Here is a 23948-nt window from a genome sequence, read left to right as displayed (position 1 = left end):
TTTATGTTCCAATAGCTTATTCTGTATTCTCTGAAAATGCTTTCTTCTGTAAATTGATCATTAACATAGAGTTTATAAACCATTTTAATTAATAAATCCACTGTTTTCCTTTGTGAATTAAATACACTTTCATGTGGGTAGAGAGGATAGCAAGCTCCAGTTCAAAGAGGCTCAGGATTTCACCTACAAAAAGTAATCTGGTTTTAAAACCTCATTTAAGCTTTATCTGGCATTACAAAAGCTCAAAATCCTATACACTGCTTTCAAGTAGAAAGTAATGGAATTTCAATTTTGCTAAATAGATTGCCTAGTGATGCTTGAAGAGTTTGATTTAACTAGATAAGTGAATTTCAAAAGATTTGAAAAAGGAAGTGCAGGAATGAATTTTGTGTGTGTATGTTGGGTTATGTAATAGAAAAATTTTGATAGTAGCTATACATTTTTATAAGAGATAGAAGAATTTGATTTAAATTCTAACATGTCACTATATACAGGAAATAATTTGTTGACAGATATTAAATACATTGGGAAAGTTATGAAACAGCTTCCCTTGGAAGTTAGTATTTTCTATGCAATTACATAGATAAAATCCTGAATGGAAAGAAATGTATATGTTCAGAGATCATTTAAGGTCTTCAATCATTTTGGCTTGTATTCCATTTGAAATAATTTTGAAACCTGTGCTCTCTCTTATATATTTGTAAGCTTACAAACCTACAGAAGTCTTCATCTAAAATTTTCCATTACCGATTTAAATAGTTCCTAGGGATGTAATTTTTGGAATATTGTAAATGTTGGCATTAAAAAATAAAACTGTTACATCACTTTTAAAAATATAACCAATGGAATCTAAATATCAGTTTAATTTGATATCTACCATTACTCAGATTTAAACATGACAGCTTAAAGTTTACATTTTTCTTTTACCCTAAACTTTATTTATATTCTTCTCTCTGTAAAGATTTACATGCTAATAACTTAAGTAATTTTCAATCAATTTATCTTCTTGGGATCTCCTCATATAATAAAACATAGTAAGTTTTAAATGTTAGTATAATCTTAATCCTAACTATCTAATGCCTTTAACTGATCTTACATAAATTCTTATACAGAACTTATATGTATATAAATTAATGTACATATATTAATGTGTATTTATATTGCAATTTTAAAGTAAGTTTGTTTCCTGTGAAAAGAACCTATGAGGCACTACATTTCTTTTCCAGATTTAGATAATATTATATTATAATGATTACAAAATTAATCAAAATAAGTGATTTAAAATGCTTGATAAACAATTATTAAATCTAGAAAACTGGCACAGATGAACCGGTTTGCAAGGCAGAAATAGAGATGCAGATGTAGAGAACAAATGTATGGACACCAAGGCAGGAAAGTGGGGCAGGGGTGGTGGTGGTGGGATGAACTGGGAGATTGGGATTGACATATATACACTAATATGTATAAAATGGATAACTAATAAGAACATGCTGTATAAAAAATAAAATAAAATAAAATATTAAAAAATAAAAAGTAAAATTTTATTGGAAGTGAATCTCTTAATAAAATGAATCCTGACAGGTCTATTATTTTACTTTTTGTTGACAGAAATTGTAAATTATTAAATACTTTAAAAGATGAAATAATATTAGGAGTGACTCTAATTAGACTAATTACTTCATAGTACTAATTGTTAAAATAAATTTTCACTGTTTTCTTGAATAACATATAAATTTTAAAAAATTACATAAATGTTTTATCCTTGGGGTTTACTTATTCTATCCTAAGAATTTTTATTTTCTAATAAAACATTTCAGTTACATTTAAAAGAATTAGTAACGGGAGACCTTCAAGATGGCGAAGGAGTAAGACGTGGAGATCACCTTCCTCCCGACAAATACAGTAGAAATACATCTACACATGGAACAACTCATACAGAACACCTACTGAACGCTGGCAGAAGACTTCAGACCTCCCAAAAGACGTGTGGCTGACAGAGTCTTTGTGCTCCGTCTGGGTGTCAGGCCTGTGCCTCTGACGTGGGAGAGCCGAGTTCAGGACATTGGTCCACCAGAGACCTCCTGGCTCCACATAATATCAAACAGCAAAAGCTCACCGAGAGATCTCCATCTTAATGCTAAGACCCAACTCCACTCATCGACAAGCAAGTTACAGTGCTGGACACCCTAGGCCAAACAACTAGCAAGAGAGGAACACAACCCCACCCATTAGCAGAGAGGCTGCCTAAAAATCATAATAAGGCCACAGACACCCCAAAACACACCACCTTCACACATATCTTCATAGCAACTTTATTCACAATTGTTTAACTTGGAAGGAATCTAGACGTCCTTCAATAGATAAATGGATAAATAATATGTGTGACATCTATGCAATAAAATAGTACTCAGTGATAAAAGGAAATGAGCTATTAAGTCCCAAGAAAACATGGATAAATCCAAATGCAAATTTCTAAGTGAAATAAGCCAATCTGAAAAGGCTACATAGGTAGGATTACAACTATAAGACATTCTGAAAAAGCACAACTATGGAGACAGTGAAAAGAGATCAATGATTGCCAAGGTTTTAAGGATAGGAAAGAGGGATGAATATGTGGGGAATGGGATTTTTATGACGGTGAAACTTCTGCATGACACCATAATGGTGGATATATGTCATCACATTTGTCAAAATCTGTAAAATGTACAACACAAATCTTGGGCCCTAACGTAAACTATTGACTTCAGTTCATAATAGTGTATCAATATTGTCTCATCCACCTTGAAATGTACCATATTAATGCTGGATGTTAATGATAAGGGAAACTGTCTGCTGGGGAAGAGAGGAGATGTGGGACAGAGGGTACATGGGCACTCTCCATACTTTCAGTTCAATTTTTTAAAACATAAAACTGTTCTAAAAAGTCTATTAATTAAAGAAATGTGATACAGATTCCCAGCTGGAAGTCTTATTAGCCAAAATGACAGATTCCACTGCTAGTCTTCTCATGGACCTTCCTATCTCCTGCAAGGAAATATTCTGAATTTCGTTTTGGATACATTCCTAGATATTCATCTGTTTTGAGACCTTGTAGCAAGATAATTAACTGCTATAAAGATAAAGATGAAGATGTATTGCTTTAAGTATCATCTAGGCCAATATTTTTATCTTGCTAATTATGAAAATATGTACAATATTGAAGAATACTAAATGTTCAAACATTCTTATTCTTTTTCTGTGAAAAATAAATACAGACTGAGATTATGTTTCTGTTTCAAACTTTACAGGTAAAAGTACAAATTGGAAAATTATGTTTAAAAGTTAGTGGAAAATTTCACCAAACTCTATTAATAGTGATATTGAAAAAGATGTGCTTTTTCCTAGAATTGCTCGCTAGTTTTTCTCAACATGTATTATGAAAAATTGCAAATATAAAGAAAAGCTGAAGGAATTATATTTAGTTTGCTATATTATTTCTGCCAGGAAAAATCCCACAGACAATTTTCTGTTTTGACGTATGTATACACTCATGAAACCACCACCTCAACCAAGAAAATGAACTTATTTATCTCCCACAAAAATTTCATTCTGCCTCTTTGCTTTACTTCTTTCCTAACCTTCCCTTTTTCTTCTATCTTACCCCATTTTGGGGAACTACAGATCTGCTTTCTGTCACTATATATTTGTTTGCATTTTGTGGAACTTTATGAAAATTAAATAATACAGTATGAACACTTTTTTGTCTGACTTCTTTCACTTAGCATAATCATTTTTTATTTCATCCATATTGTTGCATGTGTCAACAGTCTGTGGTTTCTTATTGCGGAATGCTATTCCATTCTGTGGCTATAACACAGTTGGTTTTTCCATTCACCAGTCAGGAAACATTGAGCTGTTCAGAGTTTTGGGGTGTTACATGTAGATCTGCTATGTGAAAATTTGTGTACAAATCTCTGTGTGGGACATACACTTTTATTCTTGCTTAAATACCTAAGAGTGAAAATGCTTTGCCATTTGGTAAGAAATTGCTCAATTTTTTCCCAAGTGGTCGTTTCATTTTACCTTCCTACAACCAGTGTAAAAGTCTTTTATCAGATAAATGGTTTTCCTTTATTTTTCTCCACTCAATGATTTGACTTTTTATCTTTCAAAGCCTAGAAGCTTTTAATTTTTATGTAAAATGTATCCACTTACCAATTTACTAATTTAGATTTGCCAACGTAAAGATTTTCTCTATATGTTCTTCCACGTATTTTCTAGATTTAGATTTTCAATTTAGTCTATAACACACTTTGAATTAATTTTTGTAGATGCTGTAAAGTATGCATTGAAATTTATTTTTTTGCATATATATATTCAATTTTCCCAGCATCAATTGTTTAAAAGGCAATCTATTCTCCACTGAATTATCTGTATATCTTATTTGATAATCAACTGAACAGATATATGTAGGTCTATATCTGGAGTCTTTATTCTGTGCCAATATTCCTTTGTCTTTCTTTATGCCCACACTGTCTTGATTATTGTGGCTTTATAAGAAGTCTAGACATCACGCAGTATAATCTCTTCATCTTTGCTTTTTCTTTCTAAATGTTTTTCTCTTTTTTATTTTTCACTGATTTAAGTTCTTTGCCTGTAGTATCAATTGTTATCCTATTGTTATTCAGTCTTCTCAGTAACAGCAAAGGTATATTTCTAAATTTATTTCTGTCAGCAGTGTTTTGTAGTTTGCCATGTAGAGGTTTTGCATATCTTTTGCCAGATGTAACTCAATTCAGGGAGAATAGTGGGCTTCAACTGAGTTCCCCGTCATTGCCTGGAAACTGTCTCCAGAGAGTAAAGTGGGCAATCATAGGGCTCCTTCATCTGCTTCCTGTATCTTTGGCATCACTGTCTCCTGTTGCTGTGGTCAATGCCATGAAAACCATGGTTTTATATATTTTGTTCAGATTTTAAAATTAATTTAGGTTGGAAGATACCTGTTAACACCAGTTTGGCTGGAAGGAAAAATCCTGTGATAGATTTTGAACAAGAAAGCTATTAGATTTTTCAACAGGTGTTTGCCTTTGGTTCAGAGAAGCAGCTTACTGTTAAACCATAGAGACAATGTGATCCTCTGTATTTGAAATTTACTAAAGGCATTTACCATCTCTTCTAAAATTTTTTCATCCTAAAAACCAATTATGTGCCTGGCACACAGACAGCTGAAAGACTCCTTAGGTCCCTGATTAGAGAGATAATTATATAAATAATGGACTTTATCATCCATTAATATTCATAAAACTTAAATATTTAATACATATATAATTTGTTTTAATTATTTTCTTAGCATAGATTTATTTGACCTAAATAGATTTAGTGAATATATAAGTATAAACTTTTCAAAAATTCCTACAGTTTCCTAGCCAGTGTTAAATGATAAAATATGGGTTAATCTTTTACAAGTTCTTGAGAAGTATAGGCTACACACTAATGACTAATAATTTTCTATAAACTTTATAATAATTAAAAAATTACACTTCTTTTAAAAGATTCACATTATCTTAGTTGGTCTTTGCTAAAGAGAGTTACACACTTTTTTTTTTTTTTTTGCGGTACGCGGGCCTCTCACTGTTGTGGCCTCTCCCGTTGCAGAGCACAGGCTCTGGACGCGCAGGCTCAGCGGCCATGGCTCACGGGCCCAGCCGCTCTAAAGCATGTGGGACCCTCCCGGACCTGGGCACGAACCCGTGTCCCCTGCATCAGCAGGCGGACTCTCAACCACTGCGCCACCAGGGAAGCCCAACACACTTTGTAAATGATGTGTTACTTAAATATATTAAGTAAGATGAAAATGAATTAGGTTTTTTGCCTTTATTTATTGAAAAAATCTAAAAGAAATATATTTCTCATAATGTTTTCTAGTCAAGTCAAACCAAAAACTCTACTTTGTAAATAACATTTTTAATACTACGTTTTATCTCCTATTTTGCTAGCCCTTGGTTTTAATAAGATTCTTTTAAAATAGATCATTCTGCTTTAGGGAATGAAGGAAAAAGCCAAGATTCATGATTTATTGTTAGCTGAAGGAAGAATAATGGGTATCAGACTCATTGGCAACAACTCCAGCATTGTACTGGTATAGAGTCTTGAAGTTCTCATTAGCTGTGCCATTCTGCTTTGAAAGCCTAATTCCCAGTACTTCTTCATTCAATTCTCATATGTTCTTATAAAAAGAGACTATTATAATAATTCTTTTCCAAGAAAATCTAAAGTCCTTTAACTATGAAATCTTACCTCCCATCAGAGTTCTTAGACCACATAATTTGGAATTTAATATTAATCTTTCCACAACTGTTTTTATGTATTAAACTCTCCTCTCCAGGAATATTATATGTTCACTGAAGGTGGGGCTATATCATATCTTTGTGATTTTGTTATACTTTTTCATGTATTCACTATTGAAGCAATTAAGCATTATTTTTCTAATACTACTAATAATATTAAATGTTTGCTGAATGCAGTTGAATTGAATAAAGGGGATATGATTGCTCTATTGAGTATGAATGGAAAGTGTATTGCATTTAAATATTCAAGTGGCCCATTGCTTGGCATATAAAATACTATGCACAACACTCTTATATACTCTCTTAATTGTGAACTAGTACCATGTACCCTTATTCTATACCACTTTTGAGATATTTAAATCAGATATTTAAATGCAGAGAAATTGGAGAAATATTTGAAGGCAAATAGAACACCCCTGGTCACCCTTTTCAGATTTAACTTCTTCCCTCCACATATTTGGACAAAGAAATGATTTGACTTTTCTAGCCAAAAAGTTGTATTGAAATAAAGTGAGACTTTCCTTCTATATATGCTTTCATTAAATGCCATACTAGATTTGGGACTACACTAAATGTGGGAATTCTTTATCTCAATACAAAGAAAATGAAAGAACTGGCTTTGAAAAGAAAGAAAATAAAGAGAAATCAATATTCTTAGATCAAATTTTATAACTTGTGTATGCATGTATTCTAACTCTAGTATGATTAGTTACATTAAGAAATATCTGCTAACATTGTTTCAGCCTCTAATAATATTCTGTATTTCCAATGAGGTATTTTGAGCATTACCTGTAGTTTTTGGAGAAGAGCTGATGACAAAACTCCTGCTATAACTCAGATTAATTAATCAATTTTAGTCCTCCATGGATCCAAATGATGAAGAAAATGTATCTACTTAAAACTAATTCTAACATAAGCAACGATGGCAAAAAGAAATTTATCTAGCATTTATTTACTTCTTTCCCAATATTCTGTTGTGGTAAAATACATGTAACAAAATGTATCATCTCAACCATTTAAAAATTTACGGTAATAAATAGAATCAGAGTCGTGTGTAACCATCACAACCATCAATCTCCATAACTCTTTTCATCTTGTAAAACTGAAGCTCTGAATTTGTTAAACTCCCCATTCCTCCGCCCTCCAGCCCTTGGCAAACACCTTGCTGTTTCTATGATTTTTGACTTCTCTAAATATGTGATATAAGTGAAATCGTACAGTATTTGTCTTTTTGTGACTGGCTCATTTCACTTAGCATAATGTCCTAAGGGTTTATCCTTGTTGTAGGAAATATAAAATTTTCCTTCCTTTCTAAGGCAGAATAATATTCCACTGTATGTATATATCAATTAGTCAATTATATGCAATTTATATCAATTATATTCCATTGCATGTATCAATATATCAATTTTGTTTATCTTTTCAAAGAACCAGCTCTTAGTTTCATTGATCTCTTCTATTATTTTTTGTCAGTCTCTATTTCATTTATTTCTGCTCTGATCTTTATTATTTCTTTCTTCTGCTAACATTGGGTTTTGTTTGTTCTTTTCTTAGATTGTTTTAGGACTCTGGGAGGGCTCACGCCAAGGAGTACTTCCTAGAGCTTCTGCTGCCAGTGTTCTTGTCCCCACGGTGAGCCACAGTCACTGCCCGCCTCTGCATGAGACCCTCCAACACTCGCAGAATGACAAAAGGTATTGTCGGGGCTTCCGGGAAGATGGCGGAAGAGTAAGACGTGGAGCTCACCTTCCTCCCCACAGATACACCAGAAATACATCTACACGTGGAACAACTCCTACAGAACACCTACTGAACGCTGGCAGAAGACCTCAGACCCCCCAAAAGGCAAGAAACCCCCCACGTACCTGGGTAGGGCAAACGAAAAAACAGAGACAAAAGAATAGGGATGGGGCCTGCACCAGTGGGAGGGAGCTGTGAAGGAGGAAAGCTTTCCACACACTAGGAGCCCCTTCGCGGGCGGAAACGGCGGGCGGCGGAGGGGGGAGCTTCGAAGCCGCGGAGGAGAGCGCAGCCACAGGGGTGCGGAGGCCAAAGCGGAGAGATTCCCGCACAGAGGATCGGTGCCGACCGGCACTCACCAGCCCGAGAGGCTTGTCTGCTCACCCGCCGAGGCGGGCGGGGCTGCGAGCTGAGGCTCCGGCTTCGGTCGGAGCGCAGGGAGAGGACTGGGGTTGGCGGCGTGAACAGAGCCTGCAGGGGGCTAGTGCACCACGGCTAGGCGGGAGGGAGTCCGGGAAAGAGTCTGGACCCGCCGAAGAGGCAAGAGACTTTTTCTTACCTCTTTGTTTCCTGGTGCGCGAGGAGAGGGGATTCAGAGCGCTGCTTAAAGGAGCTCCAGAGACGGGCGCGAGCCGCGGCTAAAAGCGCGGACCCCAGAGACGGGCATGAGACGCTAAGGCTGCTGCTGCCGCCACCAAGGGGCCTGTGTGCGAGCACAGGTCACTCTCCACAGCCCCCTCCCGGGAGCCTGTGCAGCCCGCCACTGCCAGGGTCCCGGGATCCAGGGACAACTTCCCCGGGAGAACGCACGGCACGCCTCACGCTGGTGCAACGTCACGCCGGCCGGCGCCTCACGCTGGCGCAACGTCACGCCGCCTCTGACGCCGCAGGCCCGCCCCGCCCTCCGTGCCCCGCCCTCCCCCACCCCCGCCCCCGGCCTGAGTGAGCCAGAGCGCCCGAATCAGCGGCTCCTTTAAGCCCGTCCTGTCTGAGCGAAGAACAGACGCCCTCAGGCGACCTACACGCAGAGGCGGGGCCGAATCCAAGGCTGAGCCCCGGGAGCTGTGCGAACAAAGACGAGAAAGGGAAATCTCTCCCAGCAGCCTCAGGAGCAGCGGATTAAATCTCCACAATCAACTTGATGTGCCCTGCATCTGTGGAATACCTGAATAGAAAACGAATCATCCCAAACTGAGGAGGTGGACTTTGAGAGCAAGATTTATGATTTTTTCCCATTTTCCTCTTTTTGTGAGTGTGTATGTGTATGCTTCTGTGTGAGATATTGTCTGTATAGCTTTGCTTCCACCATTTGTCCTAGGGTTCTATCCGTCCGGTTTTTTTTTGTTTTAAAAAATTTTTTTTTTCTTAATAATTATTTTTTATTTTAATAACTATTATATTTTATCTTACTTTATTTTATTTTACTTTATCTTCTTTCCTTTTTTCCTTCCTTCCCTCCTTCTTTCCTTCCTTCCTCCCTCCCTCCCTCCCTCCTTTCTCTCTTTCTTTCTTTGTACTTCTACTAATTCTTTCTTTCTACTTTTTCTCCCTTTTATACTGATCCGTGTGGATGAAAGGCTCTTGGTGCTGCAGCCAGGAGTCAGTGCTGTGCCTCTGAGGTGGGAGAGCCAACTTCAGGACACTGGTCCACAAGAGACCTCCCAGCTCCACATAATATCAAACGGAGAAAATCTCCCAGAGATCTCCATCTCAACACCAGCACCCAGCTTCACTCAACGACCAGCAAGCTACAGGGCTGGACATCCTATGCCAAACAACTAGCAAGACAGGAACACAACCCCACCCATTAGCAGAGAGGCTGCCTAAAATCATAATAAGTCCACAGACACACCAAAACACACCACCAGACGCGGACCTGCCCACCAGAAAGACAGGATCCAGCCTCATCCACCAGGACACAGGCACTAGTCCCCTCCACCAGGAAGCCTACACAACCCACTGAACCAACTTTAACCACTGGGGACAGACACCAAAAACAACAGGAACTACGAACCTTTTTGCACCCTGCAAAAAGTAGACCCCAAGCACAGTAGGATAAGCAAAATGAGAAGACAGAAAAACACACAGCAGATGAAGGAGCAAGATAAAAACCCACCAGACCTAACAAATGAAGAGGAAATAGGCAGTCTACCTGAAAAAGAATTCAGAATAATGAATAGTAAAGATGATCCAAAATCTTGGAAATAGAATAGACAAAATGCAAGGAACATTTAATAAGGACCTAGAAGAACTAAAGATGAAACAAACAACGATGAACAACACAATAAATGAAATTAAAAATACTCTAGATGGGATCAATAGCAGAATAACTGAGGCAGAAGAATGGATAAATGACCTGGAAGATAAAATAGTGGAAATAACTACTGCAGAGCAGAATAAAGCAAAAAGAATGAAAAGAACGGAGGACAGTCTCAGAGACCTCTGGGAAAACATTAAACACACCAACATTCGAATTATAGGGGTTCCAGAAGAAGAGAAAAAGAAAGGGACTGAGAAAATATTTGAAGAGATTATAGTTGAAAATTTCCCTAATATGGGAAAGGAAATAGTTAATCAAGTCCAGGGAGCACAGAGAGTCCCATACAGGATAAATACAAGGAGAAATACGCCAAGACACATATTAATCAAACTGTCAAAAATTAAATACAAAGAAAACATATTAAAAGCAGCAAGGGAAAAACAACAACACACAAGGGAATCCCCATAAGGTTAACAGAAGACCTAAATAGACATTTCTACAAAGAAGATATACAGATTGCCAACAAACACATGAAAGAATGCTCAACATCATTAATCATTAGAGAAATGCAAATCAAAACTACAATGAGATATCATCTCACACCAGTCAGAATGGCCATCATCAAAAAATCTAGAAACAATAAATGCTGGAGAGGGTGTGGAGAAAAGGAAACCCTCTTGCACTGTTGGTGGAAATGTAAATTGATACAGCCACTATGGAGAACAATATGGAGGTTCCTTAAAAAACTACAAATAGAACTACCATATGACCCAGCAATCCCACTACTGTGCATATACACTGAGAAAAACATAATTCAAAAAGAGTCATGTACCAAAATGTTCATTGCAGCTCTATTTACAATAGCCCGGCGATGGAAACAACCTAAGTGTCCATCATCGGATGAATGGATAATGAAGATGTGGCACATATATACAATGGAATATTACTCAGCCATAAAAAGAAATGAAATTGAGCTATTTGTAATGAGGTGGATAGACCTAGAATCTGCCATACAGAGTGAAGTATGTCAGAAAGAGAAAGACAAATACCGTATGCTAACACGTATATATGGAATTTAAGAAAAAAACTGTCATCAAGAACCTAGGGGTAAGACAGGAATAAAGACACAGACCTACTAGAGAATGGACTTGAGGATATGGGGAGGGGGAAGGGTAAGCTGTGACAAAGTGAGAGAGGCATGGACATATATACACTACCAAACGTAAGGTAGATAGCTAGTGGGAAGCAGCTGCATAGCACAGGGAGATCAGCTCGGTGCTTTGTGACCGCCTGGAGGGGTGGGATAGGGAGGGTGGGAGGGAGGGAGATGAAAGAGGGAAGAGATATGGGAACATATGTAAAAAAAAAAAAAACGCTATTGTCATCAAAATAAATAAATAAATAAATATACTAGTATAATTCTAGGTGAAGTTCTAAGAAAAAAGATTAGATCTAAGATTAATATGTCCTTTTTGATTGTCAAGATCTAATTTTATAATATAGGTAGATATTAAAAAAATTTTTCCTATGAACTTTTACATCTCTATATATTTATATATTTCATGTTTTGTGATAGGGAATTCTGGATATTTAGTGTAGTATTTTAATTTACACATTTAAAAAGTTCTGGAAATATGTTTCAAATTTTCTGGTTTCTTTGCACTTATTCACAATCCCCAATTGACATTAGGGATAATTCTTTCTTTCTCTGTTATAGCAAGAACGTAAGTCAAAAACACATACCAAGTAAAATAAAATGTTATATTAAAATAAAATATTATATTTTCTGTATTAAAATAAAATGTTATATTTTCTGTCAACACTCTTTGTATGAAAAGCTGTAAGTTGAACCTTAAGTTGCACATCAGAATCACCTGTTAGGTGTTGTTTTTTTTTTTTTTTTTGCGGTACGCGGGCCTCTCACTGTTGTGGCCTCTCCCGTTGCAGAGCACAGGCTCCGGACGTGCAGGCTCAGTGACCATGGCTCATGGGCCCAGCCGCTCCGTGGCATGTGGGATCTTCCCGGACTGGGGCACGAACCTGTGTCCCCTGCATCGGCAAGCGGACTCTCAACCACTGCGCCACCAGGGAAGCCCCAGCTGTTAGGTTTTTTAAAAATATACTTTTTTGAATCTCCACCATCAATGATTCTTGTGGTGGGCTTCGTCCATTTTCTTTTTCTGTGTTCCCCAGATTATTCTAACACATATTCATATTTGAGAACAACTGATTTTAAAAATGTAAGAGTTTTTGTACTCATTTAAAGTCTGAGTTTCAGTTATTAGGTAATAACTCACCAGTAAATTATCTAACATCTTCTCTGCATCATCTGTTAAGATCATTAGAGGTCTGGTTGGAATAAATTAGAGCACTTGACAACCATAGAATATATGTCCTGGACCCCTATAGCCCTAAGGAACATTGGGCATATTTATCATTATCACAGACAACATGCAGGGTATAATCCAAAAGTTTGAGTTTCAAAAGTTACGTAAACTTTTTTTTTTCTTTCTAATGAATCATCTCACATCTCTTACATTGTAAATTCAGAGCCCTATTGGTTTGCTAGTGACCAGAATTACTTAATGCTGCTTCCTAAGATTCCATTTTACATAGAATTAATAAGTCAATACATGGGCTTACTTTATTCACCGAGAAGGACAGATTAGATAGAATAATATGAACAGGGAGTGAGAGATTCCTAAAGTGTGTGTCAAGTTGATTATGGGCAATAAAGCCCCAGAGCAGAGACACAATAATGATTTCTAACAAAGATCAGCATCAAACCAAAGGTTAAGACAATTTACAGTACAAATGTTTATAAAAAAACTGTTAAAGAAAAAAAGTCATAAATTTCCAGCTAACCTAATGATGCATTAACTAATGACCTGCTTCATAAGAATATACTGTGACTTTGGAAAATAGGCTTGTACTTAAATGGTTATTTTATATCATCCATGTATATAAAAAATAGTTTCCAAAGTAGGATTAACACTGATAAAAGCTGTCCTATATAACATAATAAAATACTAACACTAGAAAACAAAGAAAGAGCAACTTCCAAAGCTACTTTATCATTCCCTGAAAAGAACTGTTCAGTATCCCACCTGCTTAATCACTAGCTCATATTGCCAAAGGGATGGACCTAACAGTTTGCTTTGACTGGTATATCTTACAAGAAGTAAAGACACTTGACCCACTCTCAGTGCCTATGACAAGAACATCGACCGTACATCACAATGATGGGAGTGATACTCAGTATACTTTCCTTTATCTCTCTCCTTCATCTTTGTCTCTGTTCCACTCTTCAGTTTCTCAATTTGAATGTTGCTAATATTTACAGATTTACTTTTGAGGTTTAACATCAGAATTCAATGTTGACAACATCTTCTTGGCATTGAATTAGCCAATACATTTCAACAGTTTCAAAATATTACTTCAGCTCTATTATGTTTCAGATATCATTTTAATTTATTTGCATTTTGCTGAGTGTAAAACCTCTCTGTAGTTTGAAAAGTACAATAGAAAGTATTAATATAAATTGGATATATGTGTTGAAAAGTAGGTTGTATCAATCGAATACAATTGAACGTGTTCAAGAAATTTAGCTTTGGGAACAAATTTTAAATCATAGTAAATCCAGTTTTAATATGTATTTATATTTTCTTGCATGTCTTTACCTTAAGTCAGATTAGTAGGTTTATTATTTTTTAATTTTTATTATTTTATTGCAGTAAGAATATTTAACATGAGATATACCTTCTTAATATGTCTTTCCTTGTGTAATACAGTAATGTTAACTAGAGGCACAATGTTTTACAGCAGACCTCTAGAACTTAATCAGCTTATATAACTGAAACTTTATACTTGTTGAAAATAGCAAATCCTATTTCTCCTTCCTCTAGTCCCGGGCAACCACCATTCTGCTCTTGGCTTCTACGTGTTTGACTATTTTAGAAACCTCCTATAAGTGGATCAGGAAATATTTTTTCTTCTGTGACTGGTTTATTTCACTTAGCATAGTATCCTCAGGGTTAATAGATGGTGTCACATAGGGCAGGATTTCCTTGTTTTCTAAATGTATATACACCACATTTTTTTTCGATAGCTGGACATGATGCATTGGGTGAAAGAAAGTGCTGTAAATGGACTTTTAGTAGTACGTTGGTGAGGTATGGGGACCTGGGAAGCATCCTATGATTAGTCTATGATTAGGTCCTATGATTAGGTCTCAGCATGGATTATGCATTTCAATTGGGCAGGATGGCTAAAGTGGGCTGGTATTTCCTTCTCCCACGTGGAAGGCTACAATTGACTAGAGTTGAATATATCCCTTCCCCAGGTCAGTTAGGCTCTGATAAAACCCCAACAGGTTAAGCTCCAATTAGTTTCTCTGAAGGCAGAGCTTGTTAAGAACGGAATGCTCTAGCACGTTTCAAAATGCCTTTTTACTGTCCTCCTGTAGGAGGCATGAGGGAACTTTTTTATTATATTCACTGTGAGAACAAGTTCAAGCTCCTGGAAGAAAAAATGAGTGGGGCCCCCTATGACTAGGTCTCCCTGGAGTTTTGACTCAGTTTTGTCCACACTGAGCCTTCAGTCATTTGTTAATTACAGTTCAGGTTTCCTTACACTGGCAATGGGTCCCTCAGCAGTTTCCGTTTGTGGGTTTCTACTCAGCTAAGTTGTGATTCTCATTATTCGCCTCTTGGGCTCTCCAATTTTGCATGGTGTGGTTTTAGAGTCTGAATGTTTGTGCCCCCAAATTCATATGTTGAAAGTCTAATGCCCAGGGTAATGACGTAGAAAGTAGGACTTTGGGAGGTGATTAGGTTAGGAGGACCCTCAAGAATGGGATCAATGCCCTTATAAAAGGCCCAAGAGAGATCCTTGTCCCCTTCCACCTTTTAGGACACAGAGAGAAGTCAGCAGTTGTAACTGGGTCCTTCACCAGAACCCAACCACACTGGCACCCTGATCTTGGACTTTCAGGCTCCAGAACGGTGAGGAATAAGCTTCTGTCATTTGTAAGCCGTTCAGTCTATGGCATTTGTTATAGCAGTCGGAATGGGCTGAGATAAGCGCTCTGCCCTGGGACCTTACTTGTACTGTGGACCCAAGAAGAACTGGTACTTTTTCAGTTCAGTTTTTCACTTGGTGTTGGGACAAAGTGGTGCCATCCAGATTTTGTAATTGTTGGGCTGGAAGTTTGACTTGATTTTTTAAACAATAAATTTTTTCCTTAAAAATATCTTGTTGGAATAACCATAACCTGTAAGTACATTTAATCTGTACGATTTGCCTTCATTTCACCTGCAATCATCTCTATAATCTATACAACATGCCCTAAATTTCTGGCTAAGGAAATTGCTTTTAATTCTTTCTTAAGGATGTAAGAAATTCTGTGCTTAATACCAAGAGAATTTTTCTACTTATTGCAATCAATTATTTCAGTTTTAGTTAGCACAATGATGAATTAAAATCTCTAATTAGTACAGACTTTTAAAACTTTAATTCCCACGAAGTGCCGTTAAATATAAATTGTTCAGACATTTAAACATCAGTCATATAAATCACATTAAAGATGCTACTTAGTCCCTGATTTATTTTAAAGAGCATTAAATCTTATTAACATTCCAGTTATCTACTCTTAATATTAATTATTATGGGTATTTGTGAGATACCTTGTCAACTTAAAGTCATCAAGGGATGAATGGCACATGACTGTCTTGCACCAGATATTTCTCTGGTTGTATATATTGCAAGTCTTGTATGGAAAGATGAAATATAGAATTTGACAGCCAGCCACCTAAAATTAATTGAATATTTAGAAGAAAACATTTTATTTAGAATTTAGTATCCAAAGAAATGTATGGTATGGCTTCAGTGATAATATGGAAAACTGTATCATGTAATTACAGGAACATTTTTACTTCATAGTTTCGAGGATTATCTGTATTACTTATAAGATATATGCACTATGATTTATTACATGATGGTACAGATTACATTGAACAAGGCAATAACAGCAAACAGTTCACCACTAAGGTGACCTTCACATCCACAGGGCTGCTAAACAAGTTCTTTTTGGAAAATGAGTGTTTGGGACCTTATTTTTACTAATAGAATCATTTATATTTGTAAAATAAATTTGAAAATGACACAAAATGCTTTTTTCCAATAAACCATAATATATTTAAAAAATTGAAATATTAACAGTAGGCTATACTGTATTCCAACTACATTAGCGGCCATTCTGTTCTTTGAATGATTCCTTGATATTATCACATTGGATAAGCTAAGAGGATTGTTTCTGAATATATCAGTAAAGCTTATTCAATTTTATTTCTTTATATATGGCTTCTCCCCACTTTTTGCTTTTCTATATATTTGTATCAAAAGGAAGAAATGCAATTAAATTATTTCATTAAAATACAGGCAAAAACGCAATTATTTTTTCCACTTTATGCATTTGTACCCGATATTCCTCCCTCATGGAATGTCTTTTCCATTCCTCTCTCCCTAATCCTAGTTTTCACTTCTTTCACATTGGGTTATCTCTGGCTACTGCGGCAAACATTAGGTTTGTTCTGCAGGACTGCAACAATTTTTGTCTGCCTTATTAACCTTGGCCTTATATTTTTACCTTTCCCAGCACATAGTGAGCTTTCAAATAGGTATTGATGGAATTAATTGAAATATTTCAGAATGTACCGGCTTCTGAATAGATTATAAACCTTGTAAAGATGGGTACAGGTTTAATACTGTTTTTACATCCCTCTAACACTCCTAATTCCTAATTCCACTGCCTGCTTTTCAGTTCTCTGCAGTGATCTTTTTACTTCTCTGCAGTATTTGACAATTTAAGCAATACTGTAATCTTGTACTTTTTGTCCCCTGGATTTGACCATATCATTTTCTAGGCAATTTTGTTCATGTTTCTCCAGAAATGTCTTAGGTTTGGGTACTCTCAATTTTTTAATTTCTGCTTTGCTTTGCTTTCTTTCTCTATGTTTTATCCTGGCCAATCTTACTTGCTTCCATTACTTAAATTATTAGCTATTCCTTGACAAGAATAATAATGAGTAACTTTTATTACATGCTTTCCAGCTTCTAGAAACTTAATCTGCATTCTTTCACCAGACCCAATGACATAGATTCTCATACTGTTCCCATATCACAAATAAGGAAAATGAGAGATCACATCGCATGCTTATGGTGATGTAGTTAATTATATCGGAGTCAGGTTGCAGACCAGATTCTGAGCGTCTATTACCCTGTATTACATTACTCTCTAATTATTTTAGACTGTATCTTTCCAATGCTTAGATTTCTCCTGACCCACATCCCAACCGTCTATTAAGTATATCTATTTGAGATGCTTTACAGAGAAATCAAGTTCTACTCTTGAACGTGAACATTTGTTACAGTTTCTCTATGTTTCCTGCTCATTTAATGATGCCTCAACCATTCAGCTGTCTAAGCTAGAAACCTCACAAGTGTCTTTATTAAGCCTTTTCACCCTCTGCAGGTAGCGGTCCTCGAATCCTTCCAGTTCTACTGCAGAAATATCCTTGACATGACTGCTTATCCCTAATCCAAACGATCACTGTTCCTTTCTTAACTACACTGTTGTCATAGTTTTATCTTCAAATTCAACCTCAGTGATGCTGGTAGAGTTATTTCTGTGGAAATATAGATTTGAATTTATCTTTTATTTAAAACCTTCCTTGCTCCCCTTATGTACATAATAAACTCCAACATTTTAATGGAAATATTCATAGCTCCAGTCTCTGTTTTAGCCTTGCTTCTTTTAGCTTTCTCCCCAACTCCACTTCCAAGAAACCTATATTCTAGACCCCAAATATTTCTAACACAGTAATGAGTTGGTCACGCTCTTTGTTCCTCTGGGCCTTTACTCATGCTGTTCTCTGTCTGAAATATTATTTCCTTCCTTTCAACCCAGTGGAGTTCATTTATCCTTCAAGGCATAGCTCAAATTACATCTTCTCTCTAAGGCCTTTCTGCTACCAACTGCAACTCCTCCACCTTGGACAGAATCCATTACTACTTTCTTAGGGCTCCAAATCTCTTTGTACTCATCCTGACTGTAGAAATTATTACAATATATTTTATTGTTTTTTGTGCTTTGCGGCATGGCTGTATTCTCCCTTGAAAGTTAAAAAACTGGCTGTACGGCTTCCCTGGTGGCGCAGTGGTTGAGAGTCTGCCTGCCGATGCAGAGGACACGGGTTCGTGCCCCGGTCCGTGAAGATCCCACATGCCACGGAGCAGCTGGGCCCGTGAGCCATGGCCGCTGACCCTGCGCGTCCGGAGCCTGTGCTCCGCAACGGGAGAGGCCACAACAGTGAGAGGCCTGCGTACCGCAAAAGAAAAAAAAAAACAAAAACTGGCTGTAATCAGTTTTCTCTTTTAATCCTGAATATGAATACAAAAAGGTCAATATGAGGTAAGGAACAAAAATGTTTTCTATATATTGGACATAAAAATGTATGAAATATATATGTTTTCCTTTGGATTTTATTTCCTTCTGTTATGCTTATTAAGTTTAGCAAATTTGGAAATATTATTATAATGGTAACAGTACGCAAAGAATTAGAATTAAAGTCATATAAACATTTATCTAACTTTATATGTATCTCTGAATGTTTGTATTTGGCCATTTGTTAATAATGACTAAAGACATAAGGTTTAATTTGTTGGAGTTTTCTAACCATATTTATACAAATAAAAATAATTTTATGGTTCCCATAGAGTCTGTGATATGAACAATTCTGTATCTGTTCCCTTTACAATTTTTCTTTGAGTTGTACCTATATCAGTTTGATTAATAATTGTTACTAAAAGTTATTTGCTTTAGATTTAAAATTTATTTACTGACTATTATCAACGGCTTTACTAAGTACAGCTGCAAGAAGTTTGACATAATTTAAGCATAAGGGCTTTGAGATGAGACAGACCTGGGATATAATTTCAGCTCTATTATTTATTCGTCGTTAGATTAAAGGCATGTATGTAACGCCTCTGAATCTCAGTTTTGTCTTCTGTAATATAGGGTAAGAATGACTTTTTGGAAACCTGTTTTGAGTATTAAAAATGATATACATAAAGGTCCTAAGCTAAGGCAATAGACGCTCCGTAATTGGTAGTTGTTAATATTGTTACTCATATTACTACAGTGAATAGATCCTTCCTGTAGTGTTTCTAAAAAAGTTTTTTTTATTATCTTCAATATCATCATGAATTCTCCTGTGTCATGATTTAGGGGAGGGTTGTCTTCAGCATTTGATTGAACGATGTCTGATGTGTCAGAATGGAAGTTACGTGATGAATGTGGGTGTGGAGATCTCTGCCACACGGTTGATTTGTGTGTGTTCCCTCTGAACCATCAGAGCAGCCTTACTAGCCAACGTGGAGGTTAAGTCACCTCCCTCTTCTGATTCTCAGTTGACAAGAGATTGAACATTGGAATGACAACACCTAACTTCTTTTTCCTTTCCTTTCTAAAAATGTTATTGGAGTATAGCTGATTTACAATATTGTGTTAGTTTCAGGTGTATAGCAAGGGGATTCAGTTACACATATACATATATTCATTCTTTATCAGATTTTTTTCCCATATAGGTTATGACAGAATATTGAGTAGAGTTCCCTGTGCTGTACAGTATGTCCTTGTTGGTTATCTATTTTATATAAATATCTATATAATTTAGTGGCTATTGCTTAATTCTAGTCCACTACCTTAATATGGGCTTCAGAATATCCTTAAAACACTTGTGTAAAATATTTTTTACATATTACTGAATTTCATCTTAATTACATGTTTTTAGGAAAAAAATGAAGTGACTATTCTTTATAAGTTCTCATGCCTGTAAAGGGATTGTGCTTCTGATTCTTAATGTTTGGGGTAATTCCTAATAATACAAAAGTGGGTGTGGCTATATCCCGTAACACACTAGAACAAAAGGAAATAGTTAAGGCTCCCATTTCATTGTTAAAGTTACATATAAAAAAGTGAAAGATGGGGCTAGAGGGAGTCATTTGAGATAGGATCAGCATTGGAACAAAGAATCACTGTGGGAGAATTTGGATGCAGTGGTGAGAATAGTCCGGTAGGTTTACTCACATTTGGGTTTTTGTTTCCTTATGTGCACCTGTCTATTCCAGCAGTTCTACTTATATTTTAGAGGCTTAGAGGTTGAGTTGCACTCCACAGAGCCTTGGTATTCCACTGATTTTTTTTTTTTCAAGAGAAATTCATGTCTATTTTTTCAAGACTTTTCAATGATCTCAGTAATAGAAACGGAGAATGCCTAACCCAAAAGGTTGGTTTTGCTACTAATCTTTCCTCCTCTCCCTGCCAACCCCCTTTCCCCCACATCAGCATGTTAACCTTCCTATTTATTTTGTTTAAGCTAATTTCTTTTTTAAAATTGAACTAGAGTTGATTTACAATGTTGTGTTGGTATTCCACTGATTTTTAATTATACATAGGAATAACTCAACAAATATTCATCAGACAAATAGCAGATAGTGGCAATATTATGGGGAAAAATATAGCAAAGCAGGAGGATAAAATTCCCTGGTTAGTTTTGACGCAATTTCTAATAGGGTAATCAGAGAAGACTTAATAATAAGGTGGCATTGAAGAAAGCCCTGAGGAAATGAGGGAGAAATCCATGTGGGTACTAGAGGAAGCTCTGTAAGTAGAGAGAAAGCATGTGCAAAGACCCTGAGGTGGTGTATTCAAGGGAAACCAGGAACTCAGAGTAAGGGGGAGAGAATTAGGAGATAAAGTGAGGCCGGGTCATGAGGTATTTATGGAAATTAAAAGTATGTTAGAATTTGCTCTGTATGAGCCAGAATTTGTTTTCTTTTGTTTGAAGAATTTCTTTTGTTAGAAGAATTTGAGCAGAGGAATGCCATACCCTGGCGTCTGTGTTGAGGGTGTACTGTAGGAGAGGCAAGGACAGACACAGAGACTATGATTAGGTAGAAGTTTTTGCAATAAGTCAACTGAGAAATGATAATGGGTTTCTAGTGTCATTGGGGAGGTGAAAAGAGGTAGTTACACACTGGATATATTTGATGATGCAAGAGAAAGAAGGTATAGGTCAGAAATTTCAGGATTCAGGGTACAAGTAGAATGTTAGCTTACCTATGAGCAAAGACAATTGATCTCTGGGTAGAGACACAGGTGAGTTGGTGAGTGTGATGTTGAAAACTTGTGAAAGTTCTCTTCCAACTACTTACATTTCTTTCAGTGAAAAAGGAAAGAGAGACACTGAAAGTGAGAAAGTGGATGGAGATTTTAGAGCCTAGAGGAGAGGAGAAGTTGTAAAATAATTTGGGAGAGGAAATGGAGCATCTGGGAGGATAGAGGGACTTAGGAAAGTAGTACAATTACCAGATAGTAAGTAGGGACCACTTGAAGTTACTGGCTTTGATTTTAAAATCAGATCTTTTTTACATAGGTGTGTGTCTTCCTCTATCCATATTCTTCTGAGTAGATGAGGTACAAAACATGAATTGCATTGGATTTCAGTAGGATTCGAATTTTGTCCTGTGAACAGAACAAGTGCATATAGCAAAGAGGGCAGGAGACCTGAGGGTCTGTTCAGGGAGTGATTTTAGAGATGGGCCATGTAATCCACACTGGATAGGAGGGAACTCAGGACATGAAGATCAGTTGAAGGTTAGTGAAAAGATATCTTGGTGTAATTGAAGCACTTTCGTGTAAGGGTACCAGAGAGCATGACATTCAGAGAGTTAAGATGCTTGAAACTAAGATTGTGTAAGGTATGGTCATTTGTCACTACAGGTCAGACATAAGATTGAAGGAAGGAGAAGAAGAGGTTAAAATGGGGTAGAAGATCATCGAAAGAGAGGAGGTTCAGTTACAAGTAGGTGGGTATTGAAATCAATATACTATATTATTTTGTAATAAAAGAGACAGTGTAAGAGAGAATTTCATTAATTCATAAACTAAAATCATCGAGAAATGACTTTGGTTTAGACATCTGTAGATTACCGCAACAAGTCTGAGTTGATAACATCTGACCAAATGAAATTTAAAGACAGAGCTCTTAATCTCTCTCTTAGCAACAAACCATTGTATTCTTTGCTAGTTTCCATAGTACTCTGCTATCTTTATAATATATTATCTTCTACTCCTTTTTTTCCACAGAGAAGACCTTTATGATGCTAATGATTTACTTTTAGCTACTCTTCTTTTCCCAGAGTGAGGCTGCCCCCTGATGCGGCCCCCAGACACACTGTGGAAACTCTTGTAGCCACCCCGGTCTTACTTTAATGCTACTTGTGCTCACTCTTCTGGGATCCACTGGAGCAATATTGTTTCCAGGACATTAATAGTTTTGTATTCAAGTCTTATAAACAAAGGGACAAAACTGGGTTATATAATCAAATACACTTGGGGGAACATCAGTAAAATCGGTCTTAACCTCTCAGAGTCTTTAATAAATGGATGGGCTTTGTGAGTCTCTGAGACAGCTCTAATAAGCTCTGTTTCTCCAACATTTCGTGTCATCTTGGGGAATCAGTGTTCCTCAGAGCTAATATTTTGGTATATTCTGAACTGCAGCTGTGTAAACTTCATTTACTCTGTGCCTTAGCTTATGAATGAATGAATAATCATAATATCCAACACTTTTTTGTGGCAAGCAGACACTCTTTAATGTTCTTATATGTATATTAGCCTATTCAGTCCTCAATACAACCCCAAAATGTGGGTGCTATTATTGATCTCTGTATTTTAGTTTATATCTTATTTTATTTTATTTCTTAATTGTTTTCATTGCAGTTTCAATGACAGAGTCTTTCGTGCAAGTTTCCATCATAAAAAACCCATTTTTATACCCATCATCACAAAGTCTAGGCCTGCACTGTCCAGTATGGTAGCCACTAGCCACTGATCTCTGTATTTGAGATGAATAAACTGAGGCACAGGGAAATTAAGTCACTACCCATATACTCACACAGCTGGTAAGGGGTAGAATTCTGGATCCTGGCAGTTTAGCTTCAGGGTATGTATTCAGCCCACTAATAATAAAAGGAAATTTAGGAAATTTCCTTTCCTAAATGGAAAGGAAGTGAGGATACAAAATGATGATCAGAAAACCAAAGATTAGTTATAGCAACAGTATATGTATTTCTTAAGATATGTGAAACAACTATAAAAGAACCAGTATGACAGCACCTTTTGTTTGGACTGATAAAATACAGACAGACCATTTGAAAAATCTCTGCCTAATACACTTTGGTATGCAGAGCAGAAAGCCCAAAGACCTGATTGAAAAAGATTTCTATAATGGTTAAATCCCATGTATGTGGAAATAGCCCAGAAATAGTAATGACAATGCAGAGCATTGGGTAAGACTTTGTTTATTTTTTAATGTTAAATTCCATGGAGATTGCAAACTCTATACAGTTAGATGTGAACTTACAGCATGTGTATGTGTGCGTGTGTGTGTGTTTGTACATATATGTGTGTTTGTTATTTTATTGTGTTTTTAATACCTTGTTGGATTATTGTATATTCTTATGTTGGCTGGGTTTGGAAAAACAGCCCTAGGTATTTA

This window comes from Pseudorca crassidens, chromosome 4 (assembly GCF_039906515.1).
Source record: "Pseudorca crassidens isolate mPseCra1 chromosome 4, mPseCra1.hap1, whole genome shotgun sequence".
Taxonomy (NCBI): domain Eukaryota; kingdom Metazoa; phylum Chordata; class Mammalia; order Artiodactyla; family Delphinidae; genus Pseudorca; species Pseudorca crassidens.
Note: the sequence above shows the minus strand (reverse complement) of the source record.